At 42.3% G+C, this 15,400-nt stretch overlaps 1 protein-coding gene across 3 annotated transcripts in view; it reads right to left on the bottom strand.

The window, feature by feature from the left end:
- Nucleotides 1–14,313, bottom strand: part of LOC129850525 (plexin-A2-like) — a 77,452-nt gene extending 63,139 nt beyond the window's left edge. Inside the window, exon 1 of one of the 3 annotated variants that reach the window (XR_008758812.1) lies at nt 13,860–14,308. The gene's annotated coding sequence lies outside the window, so the exon portion shown is untranslated. Of the gene's footprint in view, nt 1–13,859 lie in introns of all 3 variants that reach the window. The other 2 variants (XM_055916898.1, XM_055916894.1) reach the window with 2 other exon arrangements.
- Nucleotides 14,314–15,400: the final 1,087 nt, after the last annotated feature.

Genomic DNA, 15,400 nt, shown 5'->3' with positions numbered 1-15,400 from the left:
ATTTTATTGTAAATTATTACAATCCAAATCATATGACCAACTTCAGTGTTATGAACCTCAACATCATTTGCATTAAGATCTTAGTTGCGCCTCAAGTATTATGTCTGTGTCTGTGCAAAATGATATGTAATCCCTCAATTTTCATTGAAACCGTAAAGCTAAGGACAAATATTATAGAAACGACAAGGTGCAGCATAGTTCCTCAATACAGAGACCAACAGAGGTGAATTCAGTGTTGTGAAGATCAAGCCAAACCTTCTATAGAGAATAACAAGATGGGCCAGAAGCAGGAAGTAACAGCAGTCTATCGATTTATTTTCTGCTGGATTCAGTCATGTTTGAGGCGTGCAATGCAGTCACACTGCTCTGTGTTTACCCTGGATTATAGGGACAGCTCCTTGCTGGCTGCAGCCCTCCCTGCTGAATACACTGCCTTGCCAGTCAGACACACTCCTGCCAACGCCAGCCTTAGCCCCAGACATGACTCATTCACACACACTCATTGAAAAACATGCTCAGGCCTCTGGGGATGCCAGGCTATGGTGGAGGGCACCAATCCGAGTCAAAATGGCATGCCATGCCACCATGTTTAATTCGACCTTAAGACCTCCACCAAGGGGTGTGCCTATGTTTTCAGCCTTCATTGGAGTACATTGGCTCGGCATTCTGGCATAAACTCTGCAGTGTGTTATTATGTGTGATTCATTGGAGGGTAACCGTCTGTGACCATACATAAACATGATTTAAAATGATCACAGAAATATGTCTCCTTCTTTCCCTCTGTGCACTTTATGCACAGTGCGTATTGTGCTTTATATCTCAGGAATGTGTTCCATTTGCAGCAGCCTCTGAGGCTCGTGCTGGGCCCAGGCTGATAACGTGTGAGAGGATTGGAAACAGGCAGCACACTGTGACACCATCTTTCAGGCTGCAGGACAGACACAGTGCTCTCACACTGAGGCAACAATAGAGTTGTGTCCTTTCATCAGATGTGATGAATACTGTGTCCCTTGTGGCCATGTCTGATCAGGCTGGACAAGACAGAGTATTAACCCAGTATGGAGGCACAGGGACAGGACTGGATGTGATCTAGTTATATCAAACCTCCAGAGTATTGCTGTACATCTGTGTTTTGCAATCCTAGGTTTTAGGGTGGAATATCAGGGGTTTTGACAATTGAGAGAAAAATTACGTATTTACCTGATTTATTTGATACGAATTGTTAACCATTAATATTTAACTAATAGTAAGACATTTCTGTCCTGCTAGTGTCTGTGTTTTTATGGTCTCCACTCTAGTTCTCTGCAGCTAATCTGGGCGTATGGTCACTAGAGATGGCTTGAGCTGACAAATGAGTTAAAGACTGCATTTCATAGACAAGAATGTGTTTTACTAGAGATAGCTTAGGAGTAGAACAATCCCTAATTGTCTCAAAATCATCCTTGCATCTGGGAAACTAAGCCAGGGAGGGGTTAAGACAGATAACGACAGGATGAACCCAGAGTGGCTTCTGATGCCCCAATCTGCATGGGACGGGTGGAACCAACCATGACTAAGCATACTTAGTGTCATGCGATATAAAGGTTAGGTTACTCGGTCCAACACTCAAGGGTGTTGGGTGGACCAGCCTCATTATTGCAATAATTAATTGATATTGAATAAAGATGATTGTTTGAAGAAATGACAAAGTCTCACTTGATTGGAATATTCCACCACACAAAACCTTTACTAAGCCATATAACCATGAAGACAACTTCATCCCTTCTAGAGCTTATGTCGATGCATTATGTGCAGTATATTGTCATGTCCCCACATCTGGGTCAGTCTGCACAATGGGACACTGCGGAAATGTCTCATGCCCCTCAAAATGGCAATCATTTAATCATGGGCTAAATCACAAAGCCTGACGGGATATCTTGGTCTTGGGGTCCGCAAATCCATGTGGACGAGTCATAGGGGGAGGGGGAAATTGTAAACATTACACATGAATGAACTGGGAGGATGCCAGCCCCAACAGAACTTGACTTCCAAATGAATAAATGAAGGCAATTAGTAGATCTGTTTACAATGATGCAGAGACAGAAGTAGGTCATACATGTTGGAGATGGGGGGGAGAGCGAGCCAGAGAGCCAGAGCTGGAGGCTGACACTGGTATCTATAGTGAGGGGTAGAGGAATAAGGACATGAAAATGCCGTCTTTAATAATGATGACATTTAAATGAATGTCAGATTTAATCACAAGGGACCTGTGAGGTTTATGGTAAAATAAATGTTTTGTGACCACTCCTCTGTGTCTTATTTGTGTTCTCATTGGAGGGCCAGGCCCGGGGCTATGGATTCTGCTTTTATTGGTCTTCTTACAAACCCACATTCAGCCCTCAAATGGCTACAATGACATATGGATGTTCATTTAAAACTCACGATACTGTGATTATTGGACAGGCCTACAAGCAGTGAATTCTACCAGATTTAGTGACCATTTGCCTCTTCAAATCAATTCAGGTGTCATGACTTCCGCCGAAGTCGACTCCTCTCCTTGTTCGAGCGGCTTTCGGCGGTCGATGTCACCGGTTTTCTAGCCATCGCCGCTCCATTTTTCATTGTTCCATTTGTTTTGTCTTGTTCCCTGCACAACTGGTTTTCATTCCCTAATCACACTGCATGTATTTATTCCTCTGTTCCCCTCCATGTCTTTGTGTGAAATTGTTTATTAGTATGAGTAAAATAATAATTAAATGTATTTTATATCAATTGTGTTGTTTAGTGAACAATTCTCAGACTGCTAGCTTTAGAGACCAAGCATTAAAAACCATAAAACATCACTCAATCAATCCAAAAATATTACGGTTGTAAAAACCACAGGGTAGTGAACCAAGCTAGGGGAAAGGAAACTCTTCAAGCATATTGTCAAAACATAATCAGTGACCTCTGACAGTGATTGGCATTAGGCACAGCAGTAAAACTTAAATTGCTGCAACACTGCAGAATTCTGAGTCCGCATGGAAATATAGAGCTTCCCAACATTGCCATAGTCAGATTCACTCATCAATTCCCTTCCCTGGGCTCTGTCTTCAGTACATTTCACTGTGGATCTCTACTGACTAATGGTGACCTGAAACAGGCTCTTTGAATCAGGGAGCGCTCATGTTGCATGAATGATGAGAATCAAAGGGGAAAGTCAAAGTGACCTCCAGCACTCTGATGAAAACCTGTGCAGCCCAAGTGCAATACCAGGTCTTCTATAATTCAACATTCAGTGAAAGACAGAGCAAGTCTATATGCCGCTAAATCACCCCCATCGGTAATGACATTTAAGGGACTTAAAAAGAACAAGGGAAAGAGCACGGCTACGAGTGCACTGTTGGCATGACAGCTGAGAGGACTAGGGAATAAGGCTAATGAAATACGAGCTCTCTTCCCCAGTGTGGTTTGGGCAGGGACAAGGAACATCTATAGAGTTCTGTTTGGATATGCTCTCTCACTGTTCCCGTAGATTACCAGCTAGTTACAACATTAGTCTATTCCTGCCTTGAGTGTATTTTTTTTTATATAGCTTACGACATCCTACATTTATTGTAACTGTCCCTGTAGATCAGCTATATTCGTCTCAGTCAGTTACAGTATGACTGGGTGTGTAGTATGCTATACTGTGTAAGCTTTGATGGCGTCAATCATTCAGGATAGAAAAGCCAAACATAGTAGTGAAAGATGTTGCTCTCTGAAATTATAGACAGTAGACTTCCATATACAAAGTGCACTTCCATGTACAGAGTACAGTATATGAGGGGGAAATAACATGCACAATGGAAAGAACATATGAAGTGGCAAATTCACACACACCCTTTTTTACCTTCTGTTGCTGTGTTAGCTGACTAGCTGCTGTTATCTCACCTGTTGTTTTAGCTAGCTCTCCCAATCAAGACCTGCAATCACTTTATGCCTTATTGTATGTCTCCCTCAAATATCAATATGCCTTGCATACTGTTGTTCAGGCTAGTTATCATTGTTTTGGTTTGCAATGGACCCCGTAGTTCCACTCTCCGTACCTCTGATACCTCCTTTGTCCCACCCCCCACACATGCGGTGACCTCACCCATTGAGACCAGCATGTCCAGAGATACAACCTCTCTTATCATCACCCAGTGCCTGGGCTTGCCTCCGCTGTACCTTTGCCCCACCATACCCTGGTCTGCACATTATGCCCAGAATCTATTCTACCACGCCCATAAATCTGCTCCTTTTATTCCTTGTCCCCAACGCTCTAGGTGACCAGTTTTGATAGCCTTTAGCCGCACCCTCATCCTACTACTCCTCTGTTCCTGTGGAGGTAAACCCAGGCCCTGCATGTCCCCAGTCACCCTCATTTGTTGACTTCTGTGATCGAAAAAGCCTTGGCCTCATGCATGTCAACATCAGAAGCCTCCTCCCTAAGTTTGCCTTACTCACCGCTTTAGCACACTCTGCCAACCCTGATGTCCTTGCCGTGTCCGAATCCTGGCTTAGGAAGGCCACCAAAAACTCTGAGATTTCCATACCCAACTATAACACTTTCCGTCAAGATAGAACTGCCAAAGGGGGAGGAGTTGCAATCTACTGCAGAGATAGCCTGCAAAGTTCTGTCATACTTTCCAGGTCTATGCCCAAACAGTTCGAACTTCTAATTTTAAAAATTCATCTCTCCAGAAATAAGTCTCTCACTGTTGCCGCCTGCTACCGACCCCCCTCAGCTCCCAGCTGTGCCCTGGACACCATCTGTGAATTGATCGCTCCCCATCTAGCTTCAGAGTTTGTTCTGTTAGGTGACCTAAACTGGGATATGCTTAACACCCCGGCAGTCCTACAATCTAAGCTTGATGCCCTCAATCTCACACAAATCATCAAGGAACCCACCAGGTACAACCCTAAATCCGTAAACATGGGCACCCTAATAGACATTATCCTGACCAACTTGCCCTCCAAATACACCTCTGCTGTCTTCAATCAAGATCTCAGCGATCACTGTCTCATTGCCTGTATCCGCCACGGGTCCGCGGTCAAACGACCACCCCTCATCACTGTCAAACGCTCCCTAAAACACTTCTGCGAGCAGGCCTTTCTAATCTACCTGGCCCGGGTACCCTGGAAGGATATTGACCTCATCCCGTCAGTTGAGGATGCCTGGTCATTCTTTAAAAGTTACTTCCTCACCATATTAGACAAGCATGCTCCGTTCAAAAAATGCAGAACCAAGAACAGATATAGCCCTTGGTTCACTCCAGACCTGACTGCCCTCGACCAGCACAAAAACATCCTGTGGCGAACTGCAATAGCATCGAAGAGCCCCCGCGATATGCAACTGTTCAGGGAAGTCAGGAACCAATACACGCAGTCAGTCAGGAAAGCAAAGGCCAGCTTTTTCAAGCAGAAATTTGCATCCTGTAGCTCTAACTCCAAAAAGTTCTGGGATACTGTAAAGTCCATGGAAAACAAGAGCACCTCCTCCCAGCTGCCCACTGCACTGAGGCTAGGTAACACGGTCACCACTGATAAGTCCGTGATAATCGAAAACTTCAACAAACATTTCTCAATGGCTGGCCATGCCTTCCTCCTGGCGACTCCAACCTTGGCCAACAGCCCCGCCCCCCCCACTGCTACTCGCCCAAGCCTCCCCAGCTTCTCCTTTACCCATATCCAGATAGCAGATGTTCTGAAAGAGCTGGAAAACCTGGACCCATACAAATCAGCTGGGCTTGACAATCTGGACCCCCTATTTCTGAAACTGTCCGCCGCCATTGTCGCACCCCCTATTACCAGCCTGTTCAACCTCTCCTTCGTATCATCTGAGATCCCCAAGGATTGGAAAGCTGCCGCGGTCATCCCCCTCTTCAAAGGGGGAGACACCCTGGACCCAAACTGTTACAGACCTATATCCATCCTGCCCTGCCTAGCTAAGGTCTTCGAAAGCCAAGTCAACAAACAGATCACTGACCATCTCGAATCCCACCGTACCTTCTCCGCTGTGGAATCCGGTTTCCGAGCCGGTCACGGGTGCACCTCAGCCACGCTCAAGGTACTAAACGATATCATAACCGCCATCGATAAAAGACATTACTGTGCAGCCGTCTTCATCGACCTGGCCAAGGCTTTCGACTCTGTCAATCACCATATTCTTATCGGCAGACTCAATAGCCTCGGTTTTTCTAATGACTGCCTTGCCTGGTTCACCAACTACTTTGCAGACAGAGTTCAGTGTGTCAAATCGGAGGGCATGTTGTCCGGTCCTCTGGCAGTCTCTATGGGGGTACCACAGGGTTCAATTCTCGGGCCGACTCTTTTCTCTGTATACATCAATGATGTTGCTCTTGCTGCGGGCGATTCCCTGATCCACCTCTACGCAGACGACACCATTCTGTATACTTCCGGCCCTTCCCTGGACACTGTGCTATCTAACCTCCAAACGAGCTTCAATGCCATACAACACTTCTTCCGTGGCCTCCAACTGCTCTTAAACGCTAGTAAAACCAAATGCATGCTTTTCAACCGTTCGCTGCCTGCACCCGCACGCCCGACTAGCATCACCACCCTGGACGGTTCCGACCTAGAATATGTGGACATCTATAAGTACCTAGGTGTCTGGCTAGACTGCAAACTCTCCTTCCAGACTCATATCAAACATCTCCAATCCAAAATCAAATCTAGTCGGCTTTCTATTCCGCAACAAAGCCTCCTTCACTCACGCCGCCAAACTTACCCTAGTAAAACTGACTATCCTACCGATCCTTGACTTCGGCGATGTCATCTACAAAATAGCTTCCAATACTCTACTCAGCAAACTGGATGCAGTTTATCACAGTGCCATCCGTTTTGTTACTAAAGCACCTTATACGACCCACCACTGCGACCTGTATGCCCTAGTCGGCTGGCCCTCGCTACATGTTCGTCGTCAGACCCACTGGCTCCAGGTCATCTACAAGGCTATGCTAGGTAAAGTGCCGCCTTATCTCAGTTCACTGGTCACGATGGCTACACCCACCCGTAACACGCGCTCCAGCAGGTGTATCTCACTGATCATCCCTAAAGCCAAAACCTCATTTGGACGCCTTTCCTTCCAGTTCTCTGCTGCCTGTGACTGGAACGAATTGCAAAAATCTCTGAAGTTGGAGACTTTTATCTCCCTCGACAACTTTAAAAATCTGCTATCCGAGCAGCTAACCGATCGCTGCAGCTGTACATAGTCCATCTGTAAACTACCCACCCAATTTACCTACCTCACCCCCATACTGCTTTTATTTATTTACTTTTCTGCTCTTTTGCACACCAGTATCTCTTCTTGCACATGATCATCTGATGATTTATCACTCCAGTGTTAATCTGCTAAATTGTAATTATTCGATTTATTGCCTACCTCATGCCTTTTGCACACATTGTATATAGATTCTCTTTTTTCTACCATGTTATTGACTTGTTTATTGTTTACTCCATGTGTAACTCTGTGTTGTTGTCTGTTCACACTGCTATGCTTTATCTTGGCCAGGTCGCAGTTGCAAATGAGAACTTGTTCTCAACTAGCCTACCTGGTTAAATAAAGGTGAAATAAAAAAAGAAAATAAACAAAATATGGACACGCACACAAAGCCAACAACAACTGATTCAGAACAAGCCTGTATGTTTCCTCAGCTTCCCTCTACTGGCCCATATGGCTGTGTAGGGATCAGGATGCCAAGGATGGAGGTAGCTGGCACAAAAAATTGCGATCAAAGAAATTACAACGCAAAGAGAGCAGCTGCTACCTTCACTGCTGACAAATCACTGGGAGCCCAGAAAGAAACAGGGAAGAGGAGAGACAATACATGGTGTCTACTATTCACAACTTCACCCCTGGAGACTCTGGTGCATCCTCATTTAATGCCCAGTGAAAATAAGACCAAGGAGGTGGGACACAGCCAGAGCCCTGCAAATAAAAGCATCTGCTCCTACAGCTTAGCTTCTTCCATCCTGCCCCTAACTTTAACCTACATTGAAACTCTGCACTAATGCCCGAGTCAGTGGCACGGTACAGGGAATAAAAACATAGAGACTGACTTACTGCACAAATCATGTTCCCCTAAATACTTAATTGCTTCCTCCTCACATTATATGTTTGACACTGCCAAGTCCCATCCTATAGAGTACTATATGCCTTTATGTCTGCTCTTATCTCTTAGTTCTCAACCCTGCTCATCTATTCAATGTCCTGTCATTACCTCATAGGTCTCTAGAAGCACAAGCATTTCGCTACACTCACATTAACATCTGCTAACCATGTGTATGTGACGAATAACATTTGATTTGATTTCTCTCACTAATGAATCTGTGGCTCTCGCCTATTGTCTAAAAAGCTCAATCATTTACACTAGCACAATGCCATCTCACAAAGTGCCAGGGATTACAAATCAACATGGAAGTAGCCTGTAGGAGAACATCCAGTACAACAGCACTGTGACAGCAGCATTTACATTGAAAATATGGATAACAATCTGGAGGCGTCATGCCATATTGCATGCAGTGTACTGCCAATGGTACCACCTGGCAGGTGAACTCCCTGTATGCCTCCACCTATATCTCTCCTCCTACACTCTCCACTAAACTCTCTACACTTTGAATAGACACGTACAGTCTTTTGACCTCTATGCTGGCTTTCAGACACCCCTAAATAAACAGGTACTTGATGGAGGACGGAGGAGAGAAGAAAACAGCTACAGGCCATGTTTGTTCATTTGGGGGATTGTATTTATCTTTCTCACTCTCATACTCTCACTCTCTCTTTCTCTGTCTGTCTTTGTGACGTTCCCCCTTTCGCATACGCAAAAGTGTGTACACTCGCTCATGCACATACATACAGTACATACATATGTACATACATACACACTAGCCAACATGAGGGCCCTCCTCCCCTTCCTCCTCAGGCTATAGCATCTGAGCTGTCGTGTTTCATCAGTTTCTCCGTGGGCAACGGGAGGGGTCTCCAGCTCTGGGTAGTGAGCTGATGTGCAGTCACACACCGTGTAATTGTCTTACAAACACTAATTTGCCTGACTTACCTCTGCAAATAGAGTGCAGGGCATTGCCGCTGACCCACATTGCTCCTGATGATGTTTGGATCACACAACAACCATATTTATTATCAACATTTGATCAGGCTATTACTCCACACGAAAATATCATAATGTGAGTTTAGTGAATGTGCCTCCTGTTATCTATAATCATTTTAAAATGGGGAACCATGACACCTCGGTAAAGAACACACTAGCCAGTGTTGCAATGTTAAATCAAAAAATATGAAGAGAACTCATGACTGATGAGAGGCAATGAAAACAAGGTCAGTAGATTAGAGAAATTTATGCTGCAGGAAATAGCCCTCTTTTTACCATTACAAAGAATGATATAGAGATACAGTAATAGAAGCAATCCAGAGAAACCTCTAAAGGAAAACGCAATCTCATTATATGACAGTAGGCCTACAGTAATAAAAAATGAACTAAAATAAAGACCTATTTAAATTCTAAAATTAGCAGGCAACTGATAAAGCTACTGGCCTGGCATTAGCGATCCAACAGAGAGAAGTCAATCTCTCTCTCTGTGAGAAGCTTTACAGCTCTGGTGGGACCATCTGAATAAATGCCAGTCCAACTGGCCAGTGAGATAAGCACGAGCGTAGAGAGCACAGAGAGCACACCAAGAGCCCTGGGTTCATCTGGTTTGCATGACTAGGAGAGTCTAAAAGGCAACAAATCCAATCCCCCTTCCAAACACACAGACAGAACAAAGATGAGATGAGCTTGGTCAATAGCATTGTGAAGTTTGCACTGCAGCTGCTGTTTAGGCTTAAAGGAGCAGTTCACTATTTTACAACATGATCTTAGATGGTTCCTCACCCTGAAAGTAGTCTATGAGCCAAGAAAAACTACAAGAGAAAAAACTGTTCAGTTTTCTTTAAACAGCCACTACAAACTTCAGCTAACCTTAGCCACCACAAGCTAATAATGAATGGAAGTGATGGGGGCATGTGAGTATGTTTTTTTTTTTTAAAGTCCACATCACTTGAAATCAATTCAAATAAACTCCATATTTGGTTTGATGTTACTTAAAGGTGATTTTGCCATTTAAAAAAAACATGATCACGTGCCCCCATCCAACACAATCTCACACTAACTTTGTGAAAATTATGTACATTTTTTTTACTACATATTTGTGTGTTTTTGTGTGGCTTAATTTGTGTGAAAATACACACATTTTGTGCGACTTCATTCAAAGGAAAATACATTTTTGGGGGGCAAACTTCAGTACAATCTTTTGAGCAATCTATTGGAGCAATGCATTCTGGGCGATGGTGTTCTACACTGACTTTTTTTGTGTATTTATATAAAAGACAAACGTGTTAACAACACAATATTGTTAATCAACCAGGTTGTCACTGAAATACTTATAATAGTAGCCTTACTTTTTTATATTAATGCCAATGCTGTTTTCTATGTTTGTTTGTTAATACTTTGGGATACTAATGCAATGTCAGATTTTATGAGGGTTGCCAGATTTGAGAAGAATAAGCTGTATTTGTCAGTTTTTTTGTGGTATCGATGAAGGTATTTGTTTGGAGAATCCGGATACATTTTCATGATGGGAAAGTAATTAATCAATAAATGTGGGGAAACAGAAGACCTGAAAAACAAATCTGTTAATGTTTAATTCCCTTTGTGCAACATGGTATTTGCAACTGTAACGAGTCTGGACTATGATCAATTAAGCCATATCAATGCAGTTAAACAGGTTTATGTAAAATAATGAATTGTGTTGGCTTAAACTTATGGCACTTCCAAGGCCGCTTCATTATGACTACTACGGTTGTGTCAATCATGTTATATACTTTATAAATGTTTTTATTTAACTAGGCAAATCAGTTAAGAACTATTTCTTATTTACAATGACAGCCTACCCTGGCCAAACCCTCCCCTAACCCAGATGACGCTGGGCCAATTGTGCGCCGCCTTATGGGACTCCCGATCATGGCCGGTTGTGATACAGTGATGCCTCTAGCGCTGCGATTCAGTGCCTTACAGGCTGACTACACCGTTGCAAAATATATTTAGAAATCTATGTTATTCAATTATTGCACCCACACTGCTCGAGCGCGTCAACGAGCATCTGCGTTGCCAAGGGCTAAAATAGAAATCAGTTATATTTCTGACGCAGATCGTGCTGCAAGTCCTGCCTCTCCCATCTCCTTATTGGTTTATAGAAGCAGGTAACCACGTGCCATCGCCTCATTGGTTATACCAACGTGGGTGACTGAAAGACGAACGAGGTGCACCTAATTTATGAAAGTTGCCAATCGCAATATAAAGTCAAGAGAAGAAAAAGCCTGGAAGGAAGAGAGATAACTAGAAAGGATTCGGTTGACTGTTTTATGTCTGGATTAATTGTCGGAGTAGAGGACCTTGTGCATTTCAGGTAAAATAACAACTCAATGTTTATATCCCAGGACAAATTAGCTAGCAACTGCAAGCTAGCTAGCTAAATTGCCATAAATGTTTAATGCTTTTCGACCTGTCCCCAAATTAATGTAATTGGTTCAGAGTTTGTTTTTATATTTTAAGCTGCGTGTCGTGATCGCGTTTGGTGTGGAGGGACAAAATAAATGTATGCACAATGGCGCACACTCGCAGCTGGTTTGGGTTCCGTTTTAGACTGCTGCACCACTCGGGAGCCCGATGGGCGAGGCTATTGTAAGCTAAGATTTCTATTGTAAACTAAGATTTCATGGCAACGGCCGTTAAGAGCTCACCTCGCCACGTATGAGCCCTGGTTAGAGTTCCTGTTACAGCTTTCACTTTCTTACGCTAGATTGGTGGCTGCGTTGGGATCACATCCAGCTCACGTCTAGTTATGTGATCTAGTGGTGGGAAGCATTCTGTTTTTCAACATTGTGTTGGGTGTAATTACACTGATATATCTAGTGAACAATGGATAAGCAGCAATGGGCATGACAGATAGAAGTAGTCACTACAGGTGTGATCAAGCCTTACATCAAAGTTGCCTGAAGCTGAATGGAAAGTGCTATGCACTGACCAGTTATTCAGAAGAAAATCCTCTGTGACTGTCTATTTTACATAAGTTAACTTACCAGTGTGGACCCAAAACAAACACATTCTACACATTTACAAACGACCTGTTTAAAGTGTTATTACAACCATGGTGTTCTTTTGTTACTGAAGCTTAAATATAAAATAACCTGACAATGATCCACATCACATGGGTAGACAAATGATATGTGTGTTATGCAACAAAACACAACTATCCTTTTTATGGATGTAAACCAGTAATATGAATAACTTTGATCCATCCTGTTCTGATCTAATGAGATGGATGTAGGCTTTTCTACAGCCTAGAATCAAGACCTTTCCCAGTCATGAAGGACGAAGCTAGGCCCCTCTTGGTTCTCATTGGCGAAGACTGAACTCAAGTTAAGGGTTATACGTCAGGGTTATACCTCTCCTATACCACTTTGCCCATAGGTTGTAAATAAACCCGTTTTATGCTGATTCAATTTGCATGATTATTATAGGGCTGTGAAACCCATAGCTGAATGGCTTCACACTGAGCCTTTCTCACTGGAAATTGCTGCTGGTATTTAACATAGCATAGGGTTAGGGTATTTCATTCATTTCAGACTCTCCTATACCACTATTCCCGACATCTATGCAAAATAATTCATACAAAAGTCAAAGGTTGGCTATAACATGAGTACAAACAGAGTGTGTGTAAGTGTTTGTGTGCATGTGTGTATTATGGTGTGTATTATAATTTCCCATCATAAAAAAGTATCTCCATTCCCCAATCAAATACCTTAATTGATACGACAAAATTGAAATCTGGCAACCCTCATAAAATTCGACATAGCCTTGTATTAAATTCAGTATGAAAGAAATGGTGTAATGTACACAAAAAAGTGTAGCCTTGTATTAAATGCATTTGTGTAATGTAGGCCCCACGAAATATGAAATGTGTTAGGAAGAAAATCATGCCATACATAGAAAAGGCCTTTCTGACTACAAGTGCACCAGTATCCCGAAGTATTAAGTGGAAACAAGCATAGAAAACAGTATTGGCATTAATAAAAATTAACAATTTAAGGCTACTATTATATTATAATTATTTTGGTGACAACCTGGTTAATGAATACTATTGGGTTGTTAAGGATGCACATTTTGATGTATGCCCATTTGAGCATGATTAGGATGATGAGAATGATGATGATAGGTCTCATAAAAGGGTCTTCAGGTTGTGTGTGCCTATTGCTGCTGCTGCCTAAACCCAGAATCCCTGACAGTTGTCAATCATAAGTAACTTGCATGCCTCAAAAATACAGAGGTGATGCCTCTATAGAGAAATATGTCCACGATTTTGCACCACCACAAAATAGCGATTCAGTAGGAAATGTATCACAATATGACATACTACAGGCAGTCAGATAGCCTATTCTATCTCTATATAAAGAACTCATGAAGCATGAGTACTAGATGCGTTGGTACCCCATCAGCTGCTTGCTGAGTGGGAGAACTAGAGGATATCACAGTAAATGCAATTCAATTTAACCTGACTTCTACGGAATGGTTACCATTGTCTACATCCTGAAAGATCCTGAAAGAATATACCTGTATGTAAATACATGTGGAAAGAATATACATGTATGTAAATCCCTTCAAACAATAAGAATGTAGATCATTTATTTTGGACGCGCGGGTTTATCATTTCACTGCGTCCTGAGCGCGCGAAGTAATAACCCAACTTTTCCATTTCATCCTCTCATGAGCTGCAGTTATCAATGTTAGTATGGTACTCACCTTGAAATGTAAAAAGGCACAGTCATGATGTGTCTGGTGTGCTAAATGAATAAAGAACCTGCTGAATGTAGTGTCCTTCCTTTGGTGTTGGAAAATGTCCCACAATGGCACCGTCAGCTGTAAAGCGCGCTATGTCCATATGCCGACAAAAAAACACTCAGGATGCGATTATCATTCTCATTTATCAGGCTGGAACAGTTATCTGATCTCTCATTTTATTCATGGAAATTTAGCCCTACATGTGTTCTAAACTCGCATCCCTAATTCAACATCAATAATTTTCTCGTTGCCACATTTCAAAAGACTCGTTCACGTTTCAATTCGGTGTTTCAATGCCGGTGGTAGGCTTCAAGATAGGACTCTCATCAGTTCACTTGCATCTCACGTACAGTGTGCTGTTCAAACCCAACCTTCCTCGCGTCATCCTTTGGAAAGGGCTCAATGTCTTTTTCCTTGAACTGACAGTGAACGTTAGTTGGCTTCCTCTTTAAAATATGAGGAATTTGTGCCTATAGGGAATTTCAGACTGTTGTTATTGGACCATTTTAATGAAGAATGTGTAGTTTTTTTATGATTGTGTTTTTATTTTCATATAGTGTTATGTATAATAACGTATGTTTGAATGTGTATATGGATGTGTAGTTGAATGTGCATATTGTATTTTGATGTGTATTGTTGTGCTAAATAGAGCTAATCTTGGAAAGAAACCTTGGTCTCAGCATTAACAAAATGTCGATTTGATGCTTTCACATTCACACACTGTGCTCTATTGCACTTTTTTTTAATAGTTACAACCTACTAGAAAAAAACTGTCTGAATCAACGTTGTTTCCATGTCATTTCAACCAAAACATTCAGTGTGATGACATTGAAACAATGTGGAAAGCTGATTGGATTTGCGAAAAGTAATCAACCGGGTGACATTTCTTATTGATTTCACATTGAATTCACATTAGTTGACAACCCAACCAAATGTAAATCAAAACTAGACATTGGACTGACATCTGTGCTCAGTGGGAAAAGCAAGAAACATTGCACACTGCAACATTATCATTCATAAAAATGTGTTTTACTCTATTCTCCATGTACCCTTGGAGATTTAAATGTCAAATTTCCCTTTTAAACACTGACATCTATAGGTTCAATGCTGCAACCACACTCTTTCAATTAATTAGTTCTCTTTTCTTCTAGCTGCCTGAAAATCTAACTAGTAGAGAACACATCCAGAATATCTCATTTGCAAATGTACATATGCATTCTACCCCTGAGTAAATGTTGTTGTAATGATAACATTCCTTGTGAAGTTATCCTGCTATAGACACAGCCTGGGCTGGTAAAGGAACTAACCTAACAATATTCATTAAATACAGAATAAGGTCACCTTATATTACAAAACCAATCATTTTGATTAATAAATAGGCAGTAGGTGCCATTGTATACTCTTCAAAGTCAAATCCAGAGTATGTTGACCAGAGACCTGCTCACATTGCTGAAAAGCGCAGAAGGCCTTTCTGACAGTTTTCCTGGGGGCAGTAGCAAAGC

Source organism: Salvelinus fontinalis, chromosome 3 (assembly GCF_029448725.1).
Source record: "Salvelinus fontinalis isolate EN_2023a chromosome 3, ASM2944872v1, whole genome shotgun sequence".
Classification (NCBI taxonomy): Eukaryota; Metazoa; Chordata; class Actinopteri; order Salmoniformes; family Salmonidae; genus Salvelinus; species Salvelinus fontinalis.
The sequence above is the reverse complement of the archived record's forward strand: the minus strand, read 5'-3'. Positions and strand labels throughout refer to the sequence as shown.